This window comes from Pinus tabuliformis, chromosome 2_1, assembly GCF_031772625.1.
Source record: "Pinus tabuliformis cultivar Carrire ecotype Pingquan chromosome 2_1, CPIR1, whole genome shotgun sequence".
In the NCBI taxonomy this organism is placed as follows: domain Eukaryota; kingdom Viridiplantae; phylum Streptophyta; class Pinopsida; order Pinales; family Pinaceae; genus Pinus; species Pinus tabuliformis.
This window is the reverse complement of record NC_142299.1, coordinates 916,308,286-916,318,360: the sequence shown is the minus strand read 5'-3', so window position 1 is coordinate 916,318,360 and position 10,075 is coordinate 916,308,286. Positions and strand designations below refer to the sequence as shown.

At 31.9% G+C, this 10,075-nt stretch overlaps 1 pseudogene; it reads left to right on the top strand.

The window, feature by feature from the left end:
• Nucleotides 1-7,960: 7,960 nt before the first annotated feature.
• Nucleotides 7,961-9,217, top strand: LOC149203632 (ubiquitin carboxyl-terminal hydrolase 25 pseudogene; annotated as a pseudogene).
• Nucleotides 9,218-10,075: the final 858 nt, after the last annotated feature.

The following is a 10,075-nucleotide window of genomic DNA, read 5'->3' as shown; positions in this document are numbered from 1 at the left end:
ACCAATAAAACACATGCATCAAATGATTTCTATTACAACAAATTAAATTAACATAGAAAAATGAGTTGAATTTTATTGAAATCTACTCTAGCCCACAACACAAGTCCTAATTTCCAAACCAATGGTACTATCTCCTAAAGTGAAGAAACTAAACAATTGCCAAGAAATCATAAATAAATATTTTTTGGTTTTTATTGTAGATCTTCCAATCACTCTTCCCACAAGAGAGGTGATAGGTAAACCTGCAACTACAAATTTTGTAATACAACACCTACTGAAACAAGAAAAACATTGGAACAACTTGAGCAGGAACAAGGAAGAAATACAAAAGAGGGACTAAAGCCTCTAGGTTGGGCATAAACCCAAGGGTTTCATCCCTTCAAAACTACTTCAGATGTAGAACAATAGTGCAATTCCCATTAATAGAAAATAAGAGTCACATACATCACATGAATGATGATAACAATGTCAAGCACTAGGATTTTAGTAGCTACTCTTAGCTACAACAAAAGTTTGAATCCTAATGAGCCTTTTGGCTGGTTTATTTATAAAAAAAGTAACTGAGGGCATCTCCCTTGAAAAGAGGAGTGATTCCCTCCAAAATCTCGAGACTTGTGGATCTAGTTTCCTTTGGTCTTCACAAGTACTTGGAGTTACTTAGCTGCTAGTGAATTTGTGATGTTGGTGAGGATTCTATGATCTCAAGCCGAGTTGGAGGGTTAATGAGGTGGACAAGCCTCCTATATTCTCTACTGTTATCTCCATCAAGCCCTTGCATAGTAAATATCTCCAAAAATGTTCCTTTTTCCTATTATTAATCACATTATGCCATGAAATATAAAAAACACTCTTTAGTCTTCTTACTAAGCATATTATGGCTAAAAATACAAATTAATGTGAGAAAAAGAGAGTTTTAAGGGTTGGATGATAGCATAATGAACCTCAAAATGTACCTATTAATGGGACCCATCACTGATTTAGAGGATGGCATCATTAAAACAAAACAAAATTCTATTTGAGATCAATTGATAAAGAATAACTTAATTAATGGCAGTAAAACATTTCAGCTTAATGCCAGCCAATTCTATAAGCCAAATGAAAAACAATCTAAATATCAAATTAGAAAGCCACATCACCTACATGTCCATAGCTTGAAAACATTGATTAAGTACAATCCATATGCACATGTGGTTGACTGTGTGGTTCTTGTTGATCCAATTCAAGTTCAGTGCAAAGAGGAATTTGTTAGGACAAGATGTTTTGAATACAAATATTATGTAATTGGGAGAATCATTCTGCAGAGGCTAGAAGAAAATTGATCGAGGAATATCCCAATAACTCAATTTTTGAGACAATGAGATGTATCATTTATGCTGGTTTAACAGAAAAAAGAAACAAAGTTATTGTCATGAGATCATAATATAGATAATGTGTATAGGATGTCTGTGGATTTCATCGAAAGGGTCAAATTTATTCATAGTGAATTTGAAGAAAAATGTGGTGGGGATAAGGCAAAAGACAATCTAAAATTTGGGAAGGAATGTTGTATGGAAATAGGTTATCAAATTGAGGAAAAATTCAATTCAAAAGGTGGAAAAGTAAATTTAGTTTTTTTCACAGGTATGGATAACATTTTCCAGTTGGAATTTAGAACTAGGGAGATATGGGAACTGATTGATGATATTTTCAACACGTGGGAGAATATTGCCATAAAAAATCAAAAGGTTAAAAAGTCTAAACCCTTAATATGTACCAAGAATAAGACAAGTCCTTAAATCAAGCATATTCCAGATGATATGACTATCATGCCTTGGATAACAATGCAAGGAATGAAGGATGACGAATTAGTCAAATCAATACTATTTCATGTGAAGTCAGGTGAATTATGATTGGACGAAATGTGCTCAGAATTTCAAAAGTAAGTTTCTTGAACTAATTTTTTTCTTGGATTATAATTTTATGTTAAATATAACACATTGTTGTTGGTATTATTTTTTATACATATCACTATATTAACAATTATTTATTTATTTATTAGTCATAAGGTTTATATGAAAATACAAGAACATATGGTTAAAATGTTGAATGATGAGAGTTAGGATGATGTTACACACAACTACCTAGAATCAAGTTCTATAGAAACACTTAAAGATTTTTGGCTTGCATTAAAAAATGCATGTTAATTTATATATTCATTTTATTCATATGAAAAATGTTTTTATTTTATTGTTTATACATATATTTGTTTATTTTATTAAAGATGTTGAAGAAGGATGCACATGGAATATCGAAAGCTTTATTGAAAAAATTAAGTTGGAAAGGCTGAGAAAGCAACGTCTTAGAAATGTTGAACATGATCCTCATATTATTCATTTCTTTTGGAATGGGTTTGACACTATCCAATATCAAATAATACAAGGTGATTGTGAAGACATTGCAAAAGTCATATCTAAATGGGAATATGCCTTAGTTATTACGGATATTCCTCATGGTTTCAATTTCCGAAACATTGGATATGATAGCGAGCCTTATATTTATCAAGCTTTTAATAAAGTGGTTACAAGCTTTCAAGAAGTTACAACATTATCACTTTGGAGATTTGTATATTTCATTCAGACACGCAATTTGCAATGTTATTATCAAGCTTCAAGGGAAAAACAAACTCAAAGATGCAACTTACATGGCAAGGCATTGAAATTGTATATTTTATTACTGTTTTTTTTTATTTATTTATATTATGTACAAGTTAATTGAACTTTTACTATGTCATGTTATAGGAAAAATTCAAATCTCGTTGGTTGCAAAAATTAACCAATTATAAGTGATTGTGAGTTCATCCATGTTAAATGTTGGACAACAGATGATAGCTATAATCATATTCTTCTAAATTGAGTAGATGGAAAGAGTCATAACCACATATTGGTTCTTGATGTTGTCGTAAGAAAACTAACATATAAGGATAAAGATGCAAAAGGAGAGGTAGATAGAATTTATAAAAAACCACAAAGATTGATTAATTATCTTATAGATTTATGTTCAAATGAAGGAGATTGAGTTTTGGATTTATTCTCATGTTCATGTAAGTTTTATTATATAAAATTGAATTTCAATATTTTCTTATTTAATTTTTATGTGTTTATACTAATTTACTTAATTATTTACTTTGTGCTTGATGATTAGGTACAACACTAGCATGTTTCCTACAAAAAAAAAGAATTTATATTTCCATTGAAAAAGAGTCACTACAATGTAGTTTTATTCAATAAAGAATTAATGCTCTTCAATTTCTTCCAGGTGCGATGTAATAAGTTGGTTTGAGGAAAGAGGATTTTAATGATTCACGTGTGGCAAAAAAGGAAAAGGAACCTAGACCACCATTTGATGGAATGCTTGGAAAATGATACTTTGGGAGATTTGCGGACATCGAAGATCCATTAGAAGAGGAAAATGACCAAACTAAAACAAAAAATATTATGGAATAAGTCAATAATGAAACTCTAGAAGATGATGAACATAGGTTATATGATATTATTGATTAAATTTAAGTTATGCTTGCAAATCAAAATGAATTTTGAGAACTATTCATTAGTTATACTTGTAATGTTTTGACTTTGAGATTTTATGAGAAGAATAAGTATTCAACTATTGTTGTTATATGTTTAATATTTGTGTTATATGATTTTCACTTTAATTTTTATGTGAATCACTATTTTTTGTTAAATAGTTGTGATTATTATTAATTTTTGACATAAAATTCGTAAATTATTACTATTATTATTATTATTTTAAAGTTTTTTTTGTTAAAATTTTGCCATAAAAATATTTTATTTGACATGTCATTTTTAACCAAAAAAAGTCTCAAAAATGTGTATTATTTTATCAAATATTTAAATTTATTGTTTTTCTAGTGACTAACATTGAAATATTAATTAACAATACTTAAATATATAGAAATTCTTAACTTTAAAATATTAACCCTTGTTTTTTACTATGCGAAAAAATAAAGATTTCATTACAAAAGAAATAAATTGAAAAGAAAAACAAAAATACACAAACCAAAAAAAACTTAAAAACAAATATCTCAGGGAAGAAGAAGAAGAAGAAGAAGAAGATGATGATGATATTATAAAATTTAAAGTGTAAAAAATAAGCCCTCTAAAGAATGGGTTTGATGCTACATCAACACTTTTCAAAATCAACGTGAAAATCACTGACATTTAAAAAAATGTCCATACTTGATACATAAGAAAATTTAAAGTGTCAAAAATATGTTAAAAAAAAGGCTTATTCTAATACAACATTTTTCAAAATCGGGTCATTTTTTTGCTACCTCAAAAAATGGGTAGTCAGTAAAGTTATCATTTGGTCAATAACTGTGGTTCTTTCTAAGTTAATTGCATTGCATTCAAAAACTAAATCATATCATCCATAATAAAAATATATGAGCCTCACATTACCACATGGGAAAACTAGTATGAGAAAATTCAAGTATCTACATAAAACAAGGAATAACACTTATCCAAATATAGCATAAAACCAAAATGAGACTACTTTGAGAAATCCAAAACATGATAACCAAACCAAGTGTCTGATGATGTCACCGGAGCCAAATCCTTTACACTTGAGACAAGTGGCATTGAGGGTTTAAACTCACATTGAATATGACTTTCCATGTGAGCTAAGCATGCTTCCAATATGTCAAGGAATGCCTATTTTTTCCACTGATTCCACTAAATATCATTTAGGAAACAAATAATGTTATTCTAGTCCTTGTGCTTCTCCTTTAAAACTCTTCCTATCATGACCTTTAACTACCAATGAATAATTATAGAATACCTGTACCGATTCCTTCTTCCCTTGGTGTGAATAGGGCGGGGAAGCCGTCGATACATCTCCTCTAACAACTATGAATCTAAATAGAACTAGTGATATTGACAGACATGATTCTCAACTTGTTGAATATCCTCTAGAGTACTTGGGGAGGTCATCGAGTAGTAAGTAGCCACCACCTCTTGGGTCTGCAATTGGACACGTGACTGGCTTTTTCGGCCATGGCCACCGACCCCTCGATGACCACACGTCCATTGATGTAGCATGAGGAAGAAAATAAACACAAAACCAACACAGAGCCAAGAGTAAAAATCCCACTCACTCCATAAACCCCAAATAGAGAGCAACCCTCAGAAATGAATACCAGAGTCGGAGAATTGGGAAATAATACTTCCCCTTAAGGATTCCACAAGTCAAAAACCAACTAACCAGTTGATCTATCCACATAGACTCAAGGGATAACAACAATATGAAGAACTAAAAAGAACTAGGCCACCAAAAAAATCCATAGGAGGGAGCATCCAATAACCAATTCAAAGAGTAAAAAATCCCTAATAATAAACTAGCTCTGAAGGAAACAAGGGCCCCAGCCTCAAAATCAAAAGAAAACTAACATGCTCCTTCAAATACCTTTTACCAAAACCCACAATGCACAAAGAATAGACAAAAGACAAGGTAAAAAATACAAAAGGCCTAGAGAAAGATGTTAATAGTTTAAAACAATGAAGAAGAGCCAAGGTCAAGTCTGCCGGTGTCCCAAAGCCTGAATTCTCGCCTAGCACCCCGTTAACCATCCAAGAAGTTGTTGTCATTGCCATCGTCTACCTTATTATCTCCACCTTATTCCTCCTGAGTTCCACCTCCCTCACACCCAGGGAACCAAGGAGCTGATACCAGAGTGAGTCACACTCTAAAAAAAATCTCCAGCATGCCAATATAAATCAAGAAACTCCAACTTTTCATTATGAATCATAAACTAGCCGTCAAAGCAACAGAAACTACCAAATATCGAAAGGGGAAGGGAAATCCTACCTGCATAAGGGAAAAAACACTCACGGGACGTAAAAACTCGCTTCTTTACATAGAAACAAGACATGAATTTTCTAGAATACAACCAACCATAACAGACAATACGAAACTTCACATGCTTCGTGCATGGGGGTTAGGGGGGAAGGGGTGGAAAGGAGTGGTATGCCACACCACCCTCCTTTTATTTATCTCAAGATTCGATGGGCTCGGAGCGCCACCTCCACCTGCCCCTGATCTCGTTACCAAGTGTTCAGACACCCCCATCGAGGAAAACATATGCACATTTGAAAAAACATGGAACAAGATTCCTGTCCATGGAGATTTACCCCCACTTTATTATGGATATCATTAATATGCTTTTTTTAATTAATCAATTTAATTAAAAGAGCAAAAAATGATTAACTACTTTGGAGATAAACCTCAACCTTAAATTTAGGTATACTATTATAAATATTACATAATATTCCATTGACATTAAATCCCTAGCTTTTATGTTGATTGATAATTAAATTAAGATTGCCCAATTCCAAAATAAACGTGTAAACTTTCAATTAAATAAATCATGTATAAACAACTTTCTTGTGATAGAGGCATATTCACATTCTACAACTTAACATTTGGGGGAAGTGTGATTCCAGCTGTGCTCAATGTGATGTGTGATTCCATCTGTGCTCAAAGTAAAGGTGACACATGTTCTTTTAAAAAAATATATACACACAAATAAAAAACAATTAGTTGTAATAAAAACAAAAATGAATATATATATTTGGTTTGTTTTAATTAAATGGATTATAAAACATCCAAAATCACATTGTCATTCTACTCATCTGATTTGTTATATATATAACTCCTCAAAAGGGAGAAGTAATTAAAAGTAAAATAATTCAAATACTTTCCTAATAAGGAAAATATGTGTATAAATTCATTGTAAAGCATTAAAAATATTAATGATAGTAAAAATATTCAATGTGAGTAACAAATAAATTATTTTATTATATAACATTAGATAATATTATTATTATGTAATTTTAAGGTCACAACCAAGCCAGACAACAAATTGGTTGAGAATATGAGACCCCCCTTTTTTGTGGGACAAAGGGAGGAAAGAAATTCTCTTAACCATTAAGTCTCACCCTGTTTTGGGTTTTGAACCTGTGACCTCTTAGGAGGAAACACATGCTCTTAACCATTATGTCTCAATAACTTATATCAAAAAATATATTAATAATTGAAAAACAATTTAATATGGACATTGACATCCATAAATAAAATATTACAATGCTCAAGTACAATATTTCAATGTCAACTATGTATATATATACTATAAGCAATTAAAAAATAATTTTTTTATTGTTAAAACAATTTAATATTTTTAATATTTTTAGTGTTATTATTTTACATTTTAGTCATTTTTTAAAATATATATTTTTTGATTAATTTTGTCTAAAATTTAACAAACATAAGAATTGCAAATTTAAACCATGTAGCTTACACAATACATATTGAAAAATACTTTCAAAATATTATATCCATTTATAAATTCAAAAATGTTATTATATATATATATATATATATATAAACTTGTATAGCTACCTTTATATTTATTCAAACTCGAAATATATTAAATCTTTAAGCCTTTGCCATGGTCTGCATCCCACTTGTTGGTTCAAGCAAAAAATTTCTTTTATGTGATTTATATGAAAAGACTTTTGCTTAATTCATTATGGATCACAAAAGCAAATACAGAAATATTAAATATCTGAAAATTATTTTTTTCATTTTTTTCACTTTAGTAGGTTCATGATATTACTTTTTTTTTTCCAAAAAAATTAATTAAAATTTTGATTGAAGATTTTGGGCCGATTTTAACATTGAGTAATAATTTAGAAAAGTCGGCTTCAAAAAAAATGTGAGGGCAATGAAGTGAAATGCTTATATATACACTCTCGGACCAAACTAATTTGATACTTTTTCTTGTCATTGATCTCACTTCAATGTACTGAAATGCTTATGTATAGACTCTGGGACCAAATTAATTTCAGACTTTTCTTGTTATTGGTCTCAGTTTAATGTGGGTGATCTGAAGAGCAGCAGGAGAGAAATGAAGATGAAAAGAATCTTAGCCCGCCCGCAAGAAAGTGGAAGTTGCAGTACACGTTCAAGTTCAAGTTCTGCTCAAAGTCAACGTCTGAAACGACCGTCAGGGCTCTTGAATCTTGGCAATTCTTGTTATCTCAACAGCGTGCTGCAGTGTCTCACTTACACTCAGCCCCTCGCAGAATTTTGTCTCAGACAACAACATTCTTCGTCTTGCACTCTTTCGTCCACCTCAGAGGGTGATGGCGGCTGCCCATTCTGCCTGGTGGAGAAACGCATCGTCAGGTCTCGCAAAACCGCCTGCGCAATCGATTCTCCCCAAACATTTAAAAACTCGCTCCACGTTTTTGCAAAACATTTTGCCCATGGAAGACAAGAAGACGCCCACGAATTTCTGACACATGTTCTGGGAGTCTGCGACGATGTATGTGTAGAAATGGCGAAGCAACAAAATGGAGACGCAGAGGATGACCAAAGGGAATTACCAGATACCATTATTAAAAAAATCTTCGGCGGCACGCTGCAGAGCCGAGTGAAATGCTTGACCTGCGGAGCCCTGTCAATCACGCGCGACGATATTATGGACGTGAGCCTGGAGTTACCTGAAGAAGTAACATCGTTGCAGAATGCACTGTCATGTTATTTTGCTAAACAAATTCTGGATGGGGATAATCTCTACTGCTGCGAGAAATGCGAAAATTATACAGAAGCCCGGAAGCAAATGTCCATTTTCAGGCCTCCCAATGTTCTGGTAATTCAGCTCAAGAGATTTATGTGTAGCCCATCTGGTGGGAAAATAGAGCGTGCCATTAGTTTTTCAAAAGGTCTGGAACTGGGTGAATTTATGTCACCAGAGGAAGTTATTGGTGAAGACCATGAGCCTCGGCTGGATTATAGTCTGTTCGCTACCATTATTCATAAGGGATCTTCACAGGACTCTGGGCATTACTATGCGTATGTGAAGGATGAAAATGGGCGCTGGTATCGCTGTGATGATTGTAAGGTGTCTCCTGTGTCTGAAGAGGAAGTGGTGGCAGATAAAGAAGTTTATCTTTTGTTTTTTATACGCAGTGTTCGTGGAGAGGGTGGGAATTTTATTGGGCGGCATGTTTCCAGCCTGGAGATGAGCAATAGCTCTGAGGATGAAAATGTGAGTGTTAAAGGAAAGATGCGTACTCACAGCTACAGAGGCGATGGTGGCGAAACTGATGAAGAATATGGAAAAAGGCCGTCTAAACTTCGGAAATCTGGTAGGCTGTAGCCAGTTAGGGATTTCTTAGTGGATTTAATTTACTTGGAGATTGAACACTGTCAGAATCCTATAACAATTATTTGGCAACCTCATTTTGTTCAAATTTGGCAAGTAAATATTTTATTAATGAGGTTTGGATGTACTTGAAAATAATGTGAAAATCATTTAGTTATGGTTATATCAGATTTTGCTAGGATTATATCAGATTTTACATATATGCAGTGATTTATACAATTATACAATTATTTAATCTTTTTAATGAATATTTTTTTAAATGTTTTGTAGTTATTTAAAATTTTTATTTTTGAGATTTTATTTATTTTGGTTTTAATTTTATTATTATTATCATATATATATATATATAATAGATAGACACTTTTATACATCATACTTTGCTGGGTTGTAGAATAAGTCTCTACGCAATAAAATTTAAGTTCTACATAAAAAATAACTTAGGTTATAATTAAAAAATGTATATGGTTAAAATAATTAAAATAAAAAATGTTTTGAAAATTCACTTGTTATAATCTAAATTTATTTCATCTTACAAAAGAAATGACCTTAAATTTATACGTTTGATGTATATGCCAATAAATGTGACATACATTTAGATTTAATTGTAAGATGTATTAAAAAAATAATATATCTAAAAAATAACTAGACATTGTCAGGCCAAGAGGTAACTCCTCAAACGAATTTGTGTTTATTCATTAAGATTACTCATGGTTGTATACATGAGCGACCTGAGTTTTAGGTTTCACCTTCTGATGAATCTTCATTTTCCATTATTTACTATTTACATTATTTACAAGTGTTCACCCAATCCCAATGATTAGGTGCCAACATTCCCCCCTTAATCTAAAAGGA